General features: G+C 42.4%; 1 non-coding gene and 1 pseudogene across 1 annotated transcript; one reads left to right on the top strand and one right to left on the bottom strand.

Moving 5' to 3' along the window:
• Positions 1-1,475: 1,475 nt before the first annotated feature.
• LOC145394276 (5S ribosomal RNA) lies at positions 1,476-1,594 on the bottom strand. Its single transcript, XR_013896349.1, has one exon. It is a non-coding gene; the product is annotated as a 5S ribosomal RNA (ribosomal RNA).
• Positions 1,595-13,213: 11,619 nt separating this feature from the next.
• On the top strand, positions 13,214-13,331 carry LOC145394261 (5S ribosomal RNA; annotated as a pseudogene).

Raw genomic sequence — 13,331 nt, 5'->3', positions numbered from 1 at the left:
CTTGGACGCAGGGACGAACTGCACATCCACCTAATCATTGTCATTTCTGTACGTCTGAGCCGGCGAATGTCTTCCTCCTTCACTGCCCAGGTCTCACTGCCATACAGCATTACACTCCTAACACATGCTGCATACAAAGACCCCTTAGCATGTAGGGAGAGCCCTCTCAATGTCAGTGAAGTGGAGAAACGATTGGGCAAATATGAATTGGAGCAGATGGAGGATGTGGAAGGTGTGTGCAGGATATTCACAGAAGAAATATGTGTAGCATGTGATGTAGTGTGTGGGATGAATAGAAGACGGAGAAGGGTGCAAGGAACAGAGTGGTGGAATGAAGAGGTAAGACAGGCTGTGGCACAAAAGAAGAAAGCATACAATGAATGTATGAGAAATAGGGGCGTGGAAGAAGTTGAGAGGCGGAAGAGAGAGTTATATGTCGAAAGAAAGAGAGAGGTGAAAAGATTAGTAAGAGGGAGTAAGAAGAGAGTGGATGAGGAATTTGGAAAGAATTTGAGTGTAAAGTGGAAGGACTGTAAGAAAATGTTCTGGAAAGAGGTGAAAAGATTAAGACAGGGTGGAAGTGAAGTTGGCAAGGGAGTGAAAGATAAAAATGGTAGATTACTAGTGGAGAAGGGAGAAAAAGTGAGAAGATGGAGAGAACACTTTAACCCGTCACGTCCCGAGCCTTTCCGCACCTATGACATCCCCCAGTCCCGAGCCTTTTTGGAAAAAAATTTTTTCTTATAAAACTTCCGCTTAGGTCGAGAAACTATGGAAAATCTTGAAGAAAGTGGTCTCTGCGGTCTATAAGTGGTCTATACAGGTGCGGTTTCCCCCCGCAGGTATCGTATTCTGTAATAGGCTGGATATGCATTAACATTTTCTATGGTAAGGAATAATGGGACAAACAACACACAACACCTCTACATTTATTGAATTTGTACTAATAAACAATAACAGTAACAATATAATGGATTTCAGACACATATATAGGAAAAATAAGCATTGTACCATCGCGCGAGCATAGCGAGTTAGGTCCGAGTCGTATCATGCTATCTGCTAATTTTCTGTTATGAGTCTACCGATCATTTTTTCTACTTGTATACTTCTGTTTCAATGACAATTTACCAATTACAACTGTTTGTAAGTGATTTCAGATGTTTTCATTCATTATGATGACATGCAGCATAAGTTTAGCGCACATCAGCTTAGTAAGCGCACTCGCTATGACTCGTATTTCAACATACCAAATTGTTTTATCACTTTCCAATTATTTTCCCATTTACATAGAACCTTTCCCCCACCACTGTGAAGGTTTTCAATTATTTTCATTCATTACGAGGGCATTTAGCGATATTCATTCATTCATTCATTGCCAGACGCCATGTATCCCAGACGGGGTGGCCAAGGGCTTAGAGTTAATTGTTTTACAGGGAGGGGCACTAATCCTCCACCAACCCCACTTAACGTAGGGATGCCAACAGCATCTGGTGTTCCCAGGCGGTCACCCATCCAAGTACTAACCAGACCCAACGTTGCTTAACTTCGCTGATCGAACGGGAAGCGGTGTACTCAACGTGGTATCGCCGTTGGCGATATGCTAGCGACTATTCACGTAGCAACCACGATCTCAAACACTCGTGTTTCATCATCTACTTTATTTATTCACTCCAATTATATTTTCCCACTTACATTACACACGTTTACACCCCTCCAATGCACTGTACATACTTACTGCCATTATTTATTCAAGTGAGCGTGAGAATATCGCCTGAAAATACCCTCGCAAGGAATGTTACGTCATACATAATACTCACACACTTATATACTAATTCACTCACACACTTATATACTAATTATTCACTTTATCACTTGCTGACTTTTATTTTGACTAATACGTGCCTTATTCATTCGACTAAGCGTCAGGAAATCTTATCTTTATAGACACGCTATGAATATTTGACTTAGGAAATAAATCATCATATACAATAATTTGAACTTATATTATACCGGTAAGAATGTCACATAATAGAAAATATATAATAAGGGGCCGTATTTATTGCACTGAGCGACAGAATATCGCATCAAACAACCCTCTCTATGTAAGTTTCAACTTAGGGCAGATTTATATACTTACACCCAATGTTTTCACTTATGTTCTACCCGTAGGCACTTTATACTAATATTTGGCGATCCACATGACTGATATTTTCACAGAGCGTCTGTCTGTCGCATTTACATCATAATTTCAGCGTCCTTTCGCATTCACACCATGCTAAAATTGCAGCAACGTGTGATATTCACTAAAACATGGGTGAATACACAGACCCACGTCACACTGCACGCACTCATAGCGGGTGTCCTTCCTCTGTGTCGTGAGTCTCACCTGGGAATGACTGCACATGTGACACCTGCGCTGGGGCCTAGGTCTGTTGGGCTGGGGCGGGATAGGAGTGGGGAAAAGGCGGGCGGATATTCTCTGGGGAGTGTGGGTAATATGGGCAGTGCGGGGGCGCTGTTGGGGCCTTTCAACAGCATACTTTGCAAAGATTTCTCGTGTGAGCTCCCTCACAAACCCTTCAAAGGTTTCCTGAACTCCTGTGGTCATGGAGTGAAGGTGGTGGCAATTCAGAGCAGTGATATCTAGCAAGTGAAAGAACAGTTTTTTATACCACTTCATCGTGGTCCTGGCACACTCTACCGTCGATATCATGGAGTCTGACTGGTCCACGAGGCGCATGTTTATATTATAGTCCATGACACATTCAGGTTTCCAAACACGACCCCTGCTCTCGCTATGGTAATCAACAGAATCAGTACGGTGCATCAAGGGGCGGTGAACCGTGGACAAGAGGCTTACTTCTCTGTTGTGGTTCCACATTGTTGCAAGGATGTTGTTTGCTTTGAAGAAGACAACCTCACTCCTTGCAAGTTTCCGTCCTACCTTGACCATGTGACGCCGGTTCACCTTTACGGTTCCACAGACTCCCGTTTCATGTCTGTGAAGATAACGAGCGAGAAGAGGGCTAGTGTACCAGTTGTCGAGATAGAGAACGTGACCACGATGAAGGTAGTCTTGTATCATCGTCTTTACCACTGCTCCCGAAAGTCCTATACTTCGATCTTCTATTATGTCTGTCTGTGCACCGGTGTACAAGACTATGTCTTGCACGTATCCAGTCCTACAGTCACACATAACAAAGATCTTGAACCCAAAACGGTGCCTTTTGCTGGGTATATACTGTCTGAATGAAATATTGCCTCTCCACAACACGAGACTCTCGTCTATGACGAGATCTCTATAGGGATAGAATGAGGATCGAAAGGTTTGCCTGAGGTGATCAAAGACCAGCCTAATTCGCCTCATTTTGTCAGTGTTGTTTGCATTTGCAGGGTCATTAGCATCATAAAAATGGAGGCGACTTAGAATTTGTTGAAACCGATTACGGCTCATCACTTGACCAAATATGGGGGTAAACATAACAGGGTCCGTAGTCCAGTAAGCAAGAATTCTATTTTTTCTTATTATACCCATCAAAAGGACAAGGGCAAAAAATAAGAACATTTCTGGAATGGAGACAGGGTAATCATAAATCATTGAATGCCTACTCCTTGTTCCCAATCTTTCACTTTCTAGCCGCTGGCCGCTTGCAAACAGGTTTGTTTGAAACACGATCTGATCTACGAAGGCCTCACTGAAAAACAGGTGGAAAAAATCCAACCTGCTTGAATTACAGTGAATACCTGGTGCAATGCAGCCAGATCGCCCCTGCTCAGTGAAGGAGTGAATGAGGGGAGAAAAATCACTCCCATCCTCCCAATCCCACGACACAAATCCCTCGTCCCCATCACCGCCTTCGTCTGGGTGGGGAGGAGATCCTGGTTGGGGAGGTTGGGGAGAAGGAGTACGGAGGGCTTCCCCACTGTCACTCCTCTTCCCTCTGCCTTTACCCTTTCCCTTTCCCTTACCCTTATGGCCTTGAGGAACATTAGGGGGCTGTGGGGATGAAATAGTTGAATATTGGGGAGCAGAAGACATGCTGGGGAGTGGTTCCTCCCCACCTTCCCCCTCCATTACCACACCACGTGCTCTCTCACGCAACCTTGCTCGACCACGTGTTAGGGGATATTGGGGAGCATAAGACGTGCTTTGGAGTGGTTCCTCCCCACCTTCCCCCTCCCTCACAACCCCACGTGATAAGGAACGCACCCGCACTGGCCCACGTGATCCACTCTGCCGCCTCACACTGCTTAGGGAGAGCAATGACTCACCCACCTCACTCTCACTTTCCCTAATCCCAGGAATGTCCATTTCACTCCCCACTCCCTCCACTTCACTTCCTACCGCCCCAAACAGAATGCTAGGCCCATACCTGCTTAGACGACGTGGTGTGCGCTCTGGGCCACGATGGGTAATCACCTCCCGCCCATACCACGTGGCAGCACGTCCCACGTCTCCGTCCTCGTCCTCGTCCTCGACCTCGAATTCTGCTTCCAAGGCACGCTGGGGATAGGGATATGACATACCACGTGCCTTCTTTGCCTCCTGCCCCTCTCTAGCAGCACGGTAAGTCACGTACTGCCGCTTCCTTGGTGACGGAACTTCCTCGTCACTGCTGGTGGATTCTTCCTCCTCTGGCTGCACATAATCCTTGTCCATCTCCTCGTCATCCAGTGGGGAATCACTGTCGCCGGTAAAGGTGTCCAGGGCGACTTGAATTTCGCTCTCTGAGAGACCTCTCTTAGCCATGTCTGAGCAGGACCGTGGCTACCAGGTGAGTGGACGAGTGGCGGGCTACCGCGGGTCGCGCGGGGTCGCCGAGTGTCCCCGCCTGGTGGCAGGTAGGGGAAGGTCAGGCGAGGGTACGTACCGCAAATCAAGCGCGAAATTTGAAAATTGTCGAAATTATGCACATTGCAATTGCACGACGTACTGGTACGTCGCCGGGACTGGCAAATGCAAATCGTGGTGACGTACCCATACGTCGTCGGGACGGGGCGGGTTAAGGAATTGCTGAACATAGAGGATGGAAGTAATGCGAGTATAAGTGGCTGGGGAATGGCTGGGAGAAGGAGGGAGGTGAGAAGACAGGAAGAAATCAGTAGGATAGAAGTTGAGGAAGTAATGAAGAAAGTTCATTTCATTCATTCATTGCCAGACGCCATGTATCCCAAACGGGGTGGCCAAGGGCTTAGAGTTAATTGTTTTACAGGGAGGGGCACTAATCCTCCACCAACCCCACTTGACACGTAGGGAGGAAAGCCCCAGGAACTGATGGAGAGTGTGGTGAAATGCTGAAGCATGGGGGAGAGATAGTATCAGAAGGGATGTGGAAAATGTGCAGATTGGCCTGGGAGGAAGGTAGAGTCCTGGAGGATTGGAAGTCAGGTATAATTATTCCCTTGTACAAAGGAAAAGGGGAAAAAGAAGTGTGTGGTAGTCATATGGGCATTTGCCTTCTTAGTATAGCAGGAAAAGTGTATGGTAGGATACTTATTGACAGAGTTAGAGAAAGAACAGAGGAATTAGTTGGAGAAGAACAGGGAGGCTTTAAGAAGGGAAGAGGTTGTGTAGATCAGATATTCATTGTTAGACCTTTAGTGGAAAAGTTTCTAGAGAAGGGAAAGAAGTTGTATGCGGCTTTCATGGATTTGGAGAAAGCATATATGACAGGGTGGATAGACAAGGATTGTGGAAAGTATTAAGAATATATAGAGTAGGTGGGAAGTTGCTGAATGCTGTGAAGAGTATGTATGATGGTGCTAAGGCTGCAGTGCGTGTGGATGGTGAACTGAGTGAATTTTTCTCTTTAAAGGTTGGGTTGAAACAGGGATGTCATGTCTCCATGGTTGTTCAATCTGTACATGGATGGGGTAATAAAAGAGGTACAAGTGTAGGGTAGTGGATGTTGGAGTGGCCATGGTGAGAGAGGGTAGTGTTTGGAAACTCCCTGTTCTGTTGTTTGCAGATGATACTGTGTTGTTGAGTGAAGACGAAGGAGAGCTGCAAGGCTTGGTGGATGAGTTTGAGAGAGTGTGTAAGAAACGGAATCTAAAGGTGAATGTAGGGAAGAGTAAAGTGATGGTCTTTGAGAGAGGTGAAGTCAGTGAATGTACAGTGAGGCTGGATGGTGAGGAATTGGAAAATGTGAGTACGTTTAAGTACTTGGGTAGTGTGATGAGTAAGGATGGAGGTTGGGAGGGTGAAGTGCTTGAAAGGGTACAGCAGGGAAGAAAGGTTGCTGGTTCCTTGAAAGCAGTGATAAGAAGCAGGGAAGTGAGCATGGAAGTGAAAAAGTTACTACATGACAGTATTGTGATACCAACTCTAATGTATGGAAGGGAAGCTTGGACGTTGTTGGAAGGACACAAGTCAAGAGTGAGAGCAGTGGAAATGAGTTGTTTAAGAGGAGCCTGTGAAGTCACATGGAGAGTCAGGCTGACAAATGAGGATATAAAGAAGCATTGTGGTGTGGATGTGGATGTGATGGGAAGTGTTAGGAGGAATACACTGAGGTGGTTTGGCCATGTGGAGAGGATGGAGGGTGAAAGACTGACGAAGAGAGTGTATGTGAGTGAGGTGGAGGAGGGAAGAGGGAGGGGGAGGCCGAGGATGAGATGGAGGGATGGGGTGGAGAGGTATATGAGAGAGGGGGTGTGTGAGTTGGGAGCAGGGCAGTGAAATGGCAGGGGACAGGGCGACGTGGAGGCGATTTGTTTGTGGCCACCCCAAACGGGATTGAGGCGTTTGGGAATAGATAGATAGACAGACTGCAGTTATGTAACGACAAACGATCGCATTTCGTTACAGTTGTTACAATTATGTAACTACAAATGATATTTAAGTTATAATACAATTATGTACAATACAATTATTATGTAACATTACAATTATGTAGAAACTCATACAATGTTACAATTATGCATTACTACAGTGTTACTGCAATATTACTGCAGTGTTACTAGAACTGTGTTACACTTGCTACAGTTATGTAACTACAAATGATATGTAACAATTACAATACATTTATGTACAATACAAATATTATGTAACAATACAATTATGTAACAACTCATACAATGTTACAATTATGTATTACTACAATGTTACAATGTTACTACAATATTATTGCAGTGTTACTAGAATTATATTACACTTGCTACAGCTATATAACTACAAACAATATGTAACAATTACAATACAATTATGTACAATACAATTATTGTGTAACAATTCATACAGTGTTAGTAGAATTCTGTATTACTACAATGTTACTACAATATTACTACAATGTTAATACAATTATTTTACAGGTGCTACAGTTATGTAACTACATGTGATACATAAGAATTATAATGCAATTATATACAATAAGAATAAAATTATATAACAATTCATACAATGTTACTACAAATCTGTATTATAAGAATCATCATACATGTTAGGTGAAATATTAGACATTACTAAAGGGATAACTCCATATGTAATGTAATGACCTAGTAGTATTACCATTGCACAATTATATGCGTATGTCTTATGCATACACATTTCACAATATGTTACATAATATTTTATAATCAGTTTAACTATACTGCATTTGTTCAATTATGTATTCAATTTGTTTAAAATGTATTATGTTTTTAGAATATTATTGGGCCAGTACCATATTATCATGAATACTATGTCTATGCAATATTATAATCAATGGTATGTATTAATAAATTTGCATATGTCAATGATGATTGCTGTCGGAGGACTGCCAGCTGGCGTGACCGAGCGATGTCAGGACTCCATATTATAATAATACAACTCATAGACAGATAGATAGATAGACAGAAGCACCAAGCCAGGGTGAGATAGGAAGTGTGTCAGCGAGAATCAACCAAAAGGAAATTAGCTTGCAACTCTTAAGTGAAGGAATGCTACAAGTGCACCGGAAGCTGTACATACAGTACACACAGACATACAGAGTTCTAGAAGCTTCCGCGACAGTATAGCCCATGTGACATGACCCCTGCTAAACAAGAATGTAGGAATCAGAGATCAGAAACGGGCTAGCCATAGAACCGACAGGTAGTGGGGAGGAGGCTAGCAACAGGGGCAAGAGGGTGGCAGAGAGAGATAGGGTGAGACAGTGGGGAAGTAACACAGGGACTCTATACAGGTACTTCACTCGTGTGTGAGAGTCTTTGTTAATATTTCCAAGACAAATAAAAATAGTCCCATACTAATCTTTACCTCTCCTGTCATTGCATGAGAAAGGGAACGAAGATTATCTACTTCCAAAACAACCCATGTATAACAACCGCTCGTCCACTAGTCTAATATATGTATAACTGATCTACACACACAACAAGAACCTACGAAGTTTCTACAAAAGATGGTGGCAGCGAATATACGAACCTCGTCTACAAATCAGCAGTGAATTTCTACAAAAGCAGGCGAGACCGCGAGACTCCAACCAAGACTAGATTCAGTTCTACAGTGAATTTCTACAAAAACAGGAGAGACTGTAATCAATATCAGCTACAGTTCTACAGTTGATTCTACACTATCAGGAAATTACAATTCTACGATCAAGTAACCACAAGAGAGTATACAGTAAGAAGAATGAGTTTACAAATTTACGAGTTAAGGCTACGAGTCTATGAGTTCACAAGTCTGCGAGTCTATGAGCCTGCGAATCTACAAGCCTACGAGTCAACGAACCTACGAGTGTACAGTTGAGTCTACATTATCAAGACAGAAAACAAACAATACCTCTTACAACCAACAACTCACAACCAGCTCCTGACAGCATTCTCTCCAAACCCACCTTCCGTCTCCCCGATCATCACGTTGATGTAGAGGTGAAGAGGTCACAAGACGCCTTGCCAGTAGTTTAACAAAATATTGATACAAACAATCTTCCAATTTCTATGACGAACCAACGAACTACAACCATCTATGATCAACTACAAGTAACAAGTCTACGAGTCGTCTCTATAATCTTCTACACACACCTACAAGTAGCAACATTCTTCATCCCACGACGAGTAAATCACAAGAAAAAAGGACCGAGAATAAATTGAGAAAGAAAAACAAAACAAGCAAATGAAAAGCAAGAACACAGCAACAACCACCAGACCACTACCCTGCTCTTCAACTGCCCCCTACCTCCACCAACAGCACCACGCTGACGCAACGAGTGAAGAGGTCAAGACGACGACAGCAAATACCAAGCCCATATTCACAACTCATCTTACTCACCTTTCTTCACTCATTTACTCACCACAGCTACCTGAGGGTGAGAAGTTGACGTCACTGTGTGTTTGCTGAGACGACACCACATCAATCAACTCGTGTGTGACACCACCTCTCACACCATTCCCACCACGGTAAAAACTAGTGAGTTACATAGTTACTTCATTTATACAATACGCAGTGATAGACAGAAAACTTCTGCAGGAACATATAAAACGTGCTGTATAGTTACAACTTAAATACATATACCTACTTCAATAATCTGCATAATTCAACCACTAAATACTTGCACCAACAATAAATATTCTACACTGTATATATTCATTCATTTACTATAGCATTTATTTACTACCAACGAGTGTTACCATTTATACCTACATAAAATATGTGCTTCATACATACAGCTATACATTATTACATCTACAAAGTAATAAAGAAAATATACTATCACAGTTGCTCTATAAGCGATTAAAAGAACTGTATTAAACATTTATTAAATAAGCTACCTAGTGGAAACAGACATATTAAGTTACAAGGAAAACAAGGAAAAGAAAAAAAAAATGGCGACACAAATGACGTTGGCAAGAATGAACAACATCTTCCACACAATAGTGAAGACAAAGATTTCCACACAGTGCTGACACATATATTGACCATGATGGGTACAAGTGAACAACAAGTGAGTGTATGTAGTTAATACTGTATATAGTGTATATATATATTTTTTATATAAAATATGGGGCTACATAATATCATATTCAATATTATCTGTGCAATATCAACTAAGCCTTAAAAAGGGGTCCCAGGGGAATTACCCAGCAATTATGCAACCTTGGAAAACACCGAAAAAGCATAGACAAAGAAAAATTATAGAAAATCAATACATAAAATCTATCTATCTATTGCCAGATGCCTCAATCCCGTTTGGGGTGGCCACAAACAAATCGCCTCCAAGACGCCCTGTCCCCCGCCATTTCACTGCCCTGCTCCCAACTCACACCCCCCCCTCTCATATACCTCTCCACGCCATCCCTCCATCTCATCCTCGGCCTCCCCCTCCCTCTTCCCCCCTCCACCTCACTCACATACACTCTCTTCGTCAGTCTTTCACCCTCCATCCTCTCCACATGGCCAAACCACCTCAGTGTGTTCCTCATAATGCTCCCTATCACATCCACACCCACACCACAACGCTCCTTTATATCCTCATTCATCAGCCTGTCTCTCCATGTGACTCCACAGGCTCCTCTTAAATAACTCATTTCCACTGCTCTCACTCTTGACTTGTGTCCTTCCAACAACGTCTAAGCTTCACTTATATACGTTGGAGCTGGTATCACAATACTGTCATGTAGTAACTTTTTCACTTCCATGCTCACTTCCCTGTTTCTTATCACTGCTTTCAAAGAACCAGCAACCTTTCTTCCCTGCTGTACCCTTTCAAGCACTTCACCCTCCAAACCTCCATCCTTACTCATCACACTACCTAAGTACTTAAACTTACTCACATTTTCCAATTCCTCACCATCCAACCTCGCTGTACATTCACTGACTTCACCTCTCTCAAAGACCATCACTTTACTCTTCCCTACATTCACCTTTAGATTCCATTTCTTACACACTCTCCCAAACTCATCCACTAAGTCTTGCAGCTCCCCTTCGTCTTCATTCAACAACACAGTATCATCTGCAAACAACAGAACAGGGAGTTTCCAAACATTATCCTCTCTCACCAGGGCCACTCCAACATCCACTACCCTACCTTGTACCTCTTTTATTACCCCATCCATGTACAGATTGAACAACCACGGAGACATGACACATCCCTGTTTCAACCCAACTTTCAAAGAGAAAAATTCACTTAGTTCACCATCCACACGCACTGCAGCCTTCGCACCATCGTACATACTCTTCACAGCATTCAACAACTTCCCATTTACTCCATATATTCTTAACGCTTTCCACAATCCTTGTCTATCCACCCTGTCATATGCTTTCTCCAAATCCATGAAATCCGCATACAACTTCTTTCCCTTCTTTAGAAACTTTTCCACTAAAGATCTAAGAATGAATATTTGATCTACACAACCTCTTCTCTTCCTAAAGCCTCCCTGTTCTTCTCCAACTAATTTCTCTGTTCTTTCTCTAACTCTGTCAATAAGTATCCTACCATACACTTTTCCTATTATACTAAGAAGACAAATGCCCCTGTGATTACCACACACTTCTTTTTCCCCTTTTCCTTTGTACAAGGCAATAATTATACCTGACTTCCAATCCTCTGGGACTCTACCTTCCTCCCAGGCCAATCTGCACATCTTCCAGATCCATTCTACTACATAAAATGAAAAAAGAAAAAGAAATACAGTAAGATCACATAAAAAACAAATGAAAATAGGTGTAAGTATTTCTACAAATGCCAAAATACCACATAAACTCCTATAAGTGAAACAAAAAGCAAATTATTCTTCTCCACGAGGCAGTGGCAAGGCACATCATCACTAACATTGACTGCAGCATGACTGGATTAGCGATGTCAGGACTGCAGTTGCTACGGTACAATATTACTGTAATTCCTACAGTTACGTAATGACAAACGATTGGATTATGTTACAGTTGTTACAATTATGTAACTACAAACACTATGTACAGTAACAATTACAATACAGTTATGTACAATACAATTATTATGTGACATTACAATTATGTACGGTAACAACTGATACAATGTTCTATCTATTTATCTATCTATCTATAGCCCGACACCCTAATCCCGCAAAGAGTGGCCGCAGACAAAACGCCTCCAAGTCGCTCTGTCACCCACCATTTGACTACCCTCCCCCCAACTCACCCCCCCCTCCCTCATATACTTCTCAACTCCATCCCTCCACCTCATCCTCGGTCTACCTCTCCCTCTCCCTCCCTCCATCTCACCTACATACACCCTCTTAGTCAGTCTTTCATTTTCCATTCTCTTCACATGTCCAAACCACCTCAGTGAAAATCTCCTAATCTTCTCAACCACATCCACATCCACCCCACAACGTTTCTTCACTTCTTCATTCGTCAACCTGTCCCTCCACATGCTCCTCCCAAGTAACTCATTTCCACTGTTCTCACTCTTGACTTGTTCCCCTCTTGCAAGGTCCAAGCCTTGCTTCCATACGTCAGGGTAGGGATCACAATACTATCATGCAGTGACTTCTTAACGTCCATACTCACCTCCCTATTTCTCATCACTGCTTTCAGTGTACCAACAACCTTCCTTCCCTGCTGTACCCTTTCATGCACTTCATCCCCCAAAGTTCCATCCTTACTCATCACACTACCCAAGTACTTGATTGCACTCACATTCTCCATATCCTCACCATCCAACCTCATTGCACACTCTGTGACTTCATTCCTCTCAAACACCATAACTTTACTTTTGTTAACATTAACTTTCAGATTCTTCCTCCTACACACTGTCCCAAATTAATTCACCAAACCTTGCAACTCCCATTCATCTTCACTCAACAATACTGTATCATCAGGAAACAGCAACACCGGAATCTTCCAAATCTCACCCTCATTCATTAGAGCCACCCCCACATCCACTGCCCTACCTTGCACCTCCTTTACAACCCCATCCATGTATATATTCAATGCTACAATTATGTATTACTACAATGTTACTACAATATTACTGCAGTGTTACTAGAATTATGTTACACTTGCAACAGTTATGTAACTACAAACAATATGTAACAATTACAATTATGTACAATACAATTATTGTGTAACAATTCACACAATGTTAGTACAATTCTGTATTACTACAATATTACTACAATGTTAGTACAATTATTTTACAGTTGCTACAGTTATGTGACTACAAATGATATGTAACAATTATAATGAAATAATGTACAATAACAATAAAATTATATAACAATTCATACAATGTTACTACAAATCTGTATTATAAGAATCAATTTAACTCCACGTTGAGTACACCGCTTCCCGTCCGATCAGCGAAGTTAAGCAACGTTGGGTCTGGTTAGTACTTGGATGGGTGACCAGCTGGGAACACCAGATGCTGTTGGCA

Source organism: Coenobita brevimanus, chromosome 26 (assembly GCF_032717465.1).
Source record: "Coenobita brevimanus isolate Jiangsu-jjx chromosome 26, ASM3271746v2, whole genome shotgun sequence".
Lineage (NCBI taxonomy): Eukaryota > Metazoa > Arthropoda > Malacostraca > Decapoda > Coenobitidae > Coenobita > Coenobita brevimanus.
Note: the sequence above shows the minus strand (reverse complement) of the source record. Positions and strands in the feature narration are given on the sequence as shown.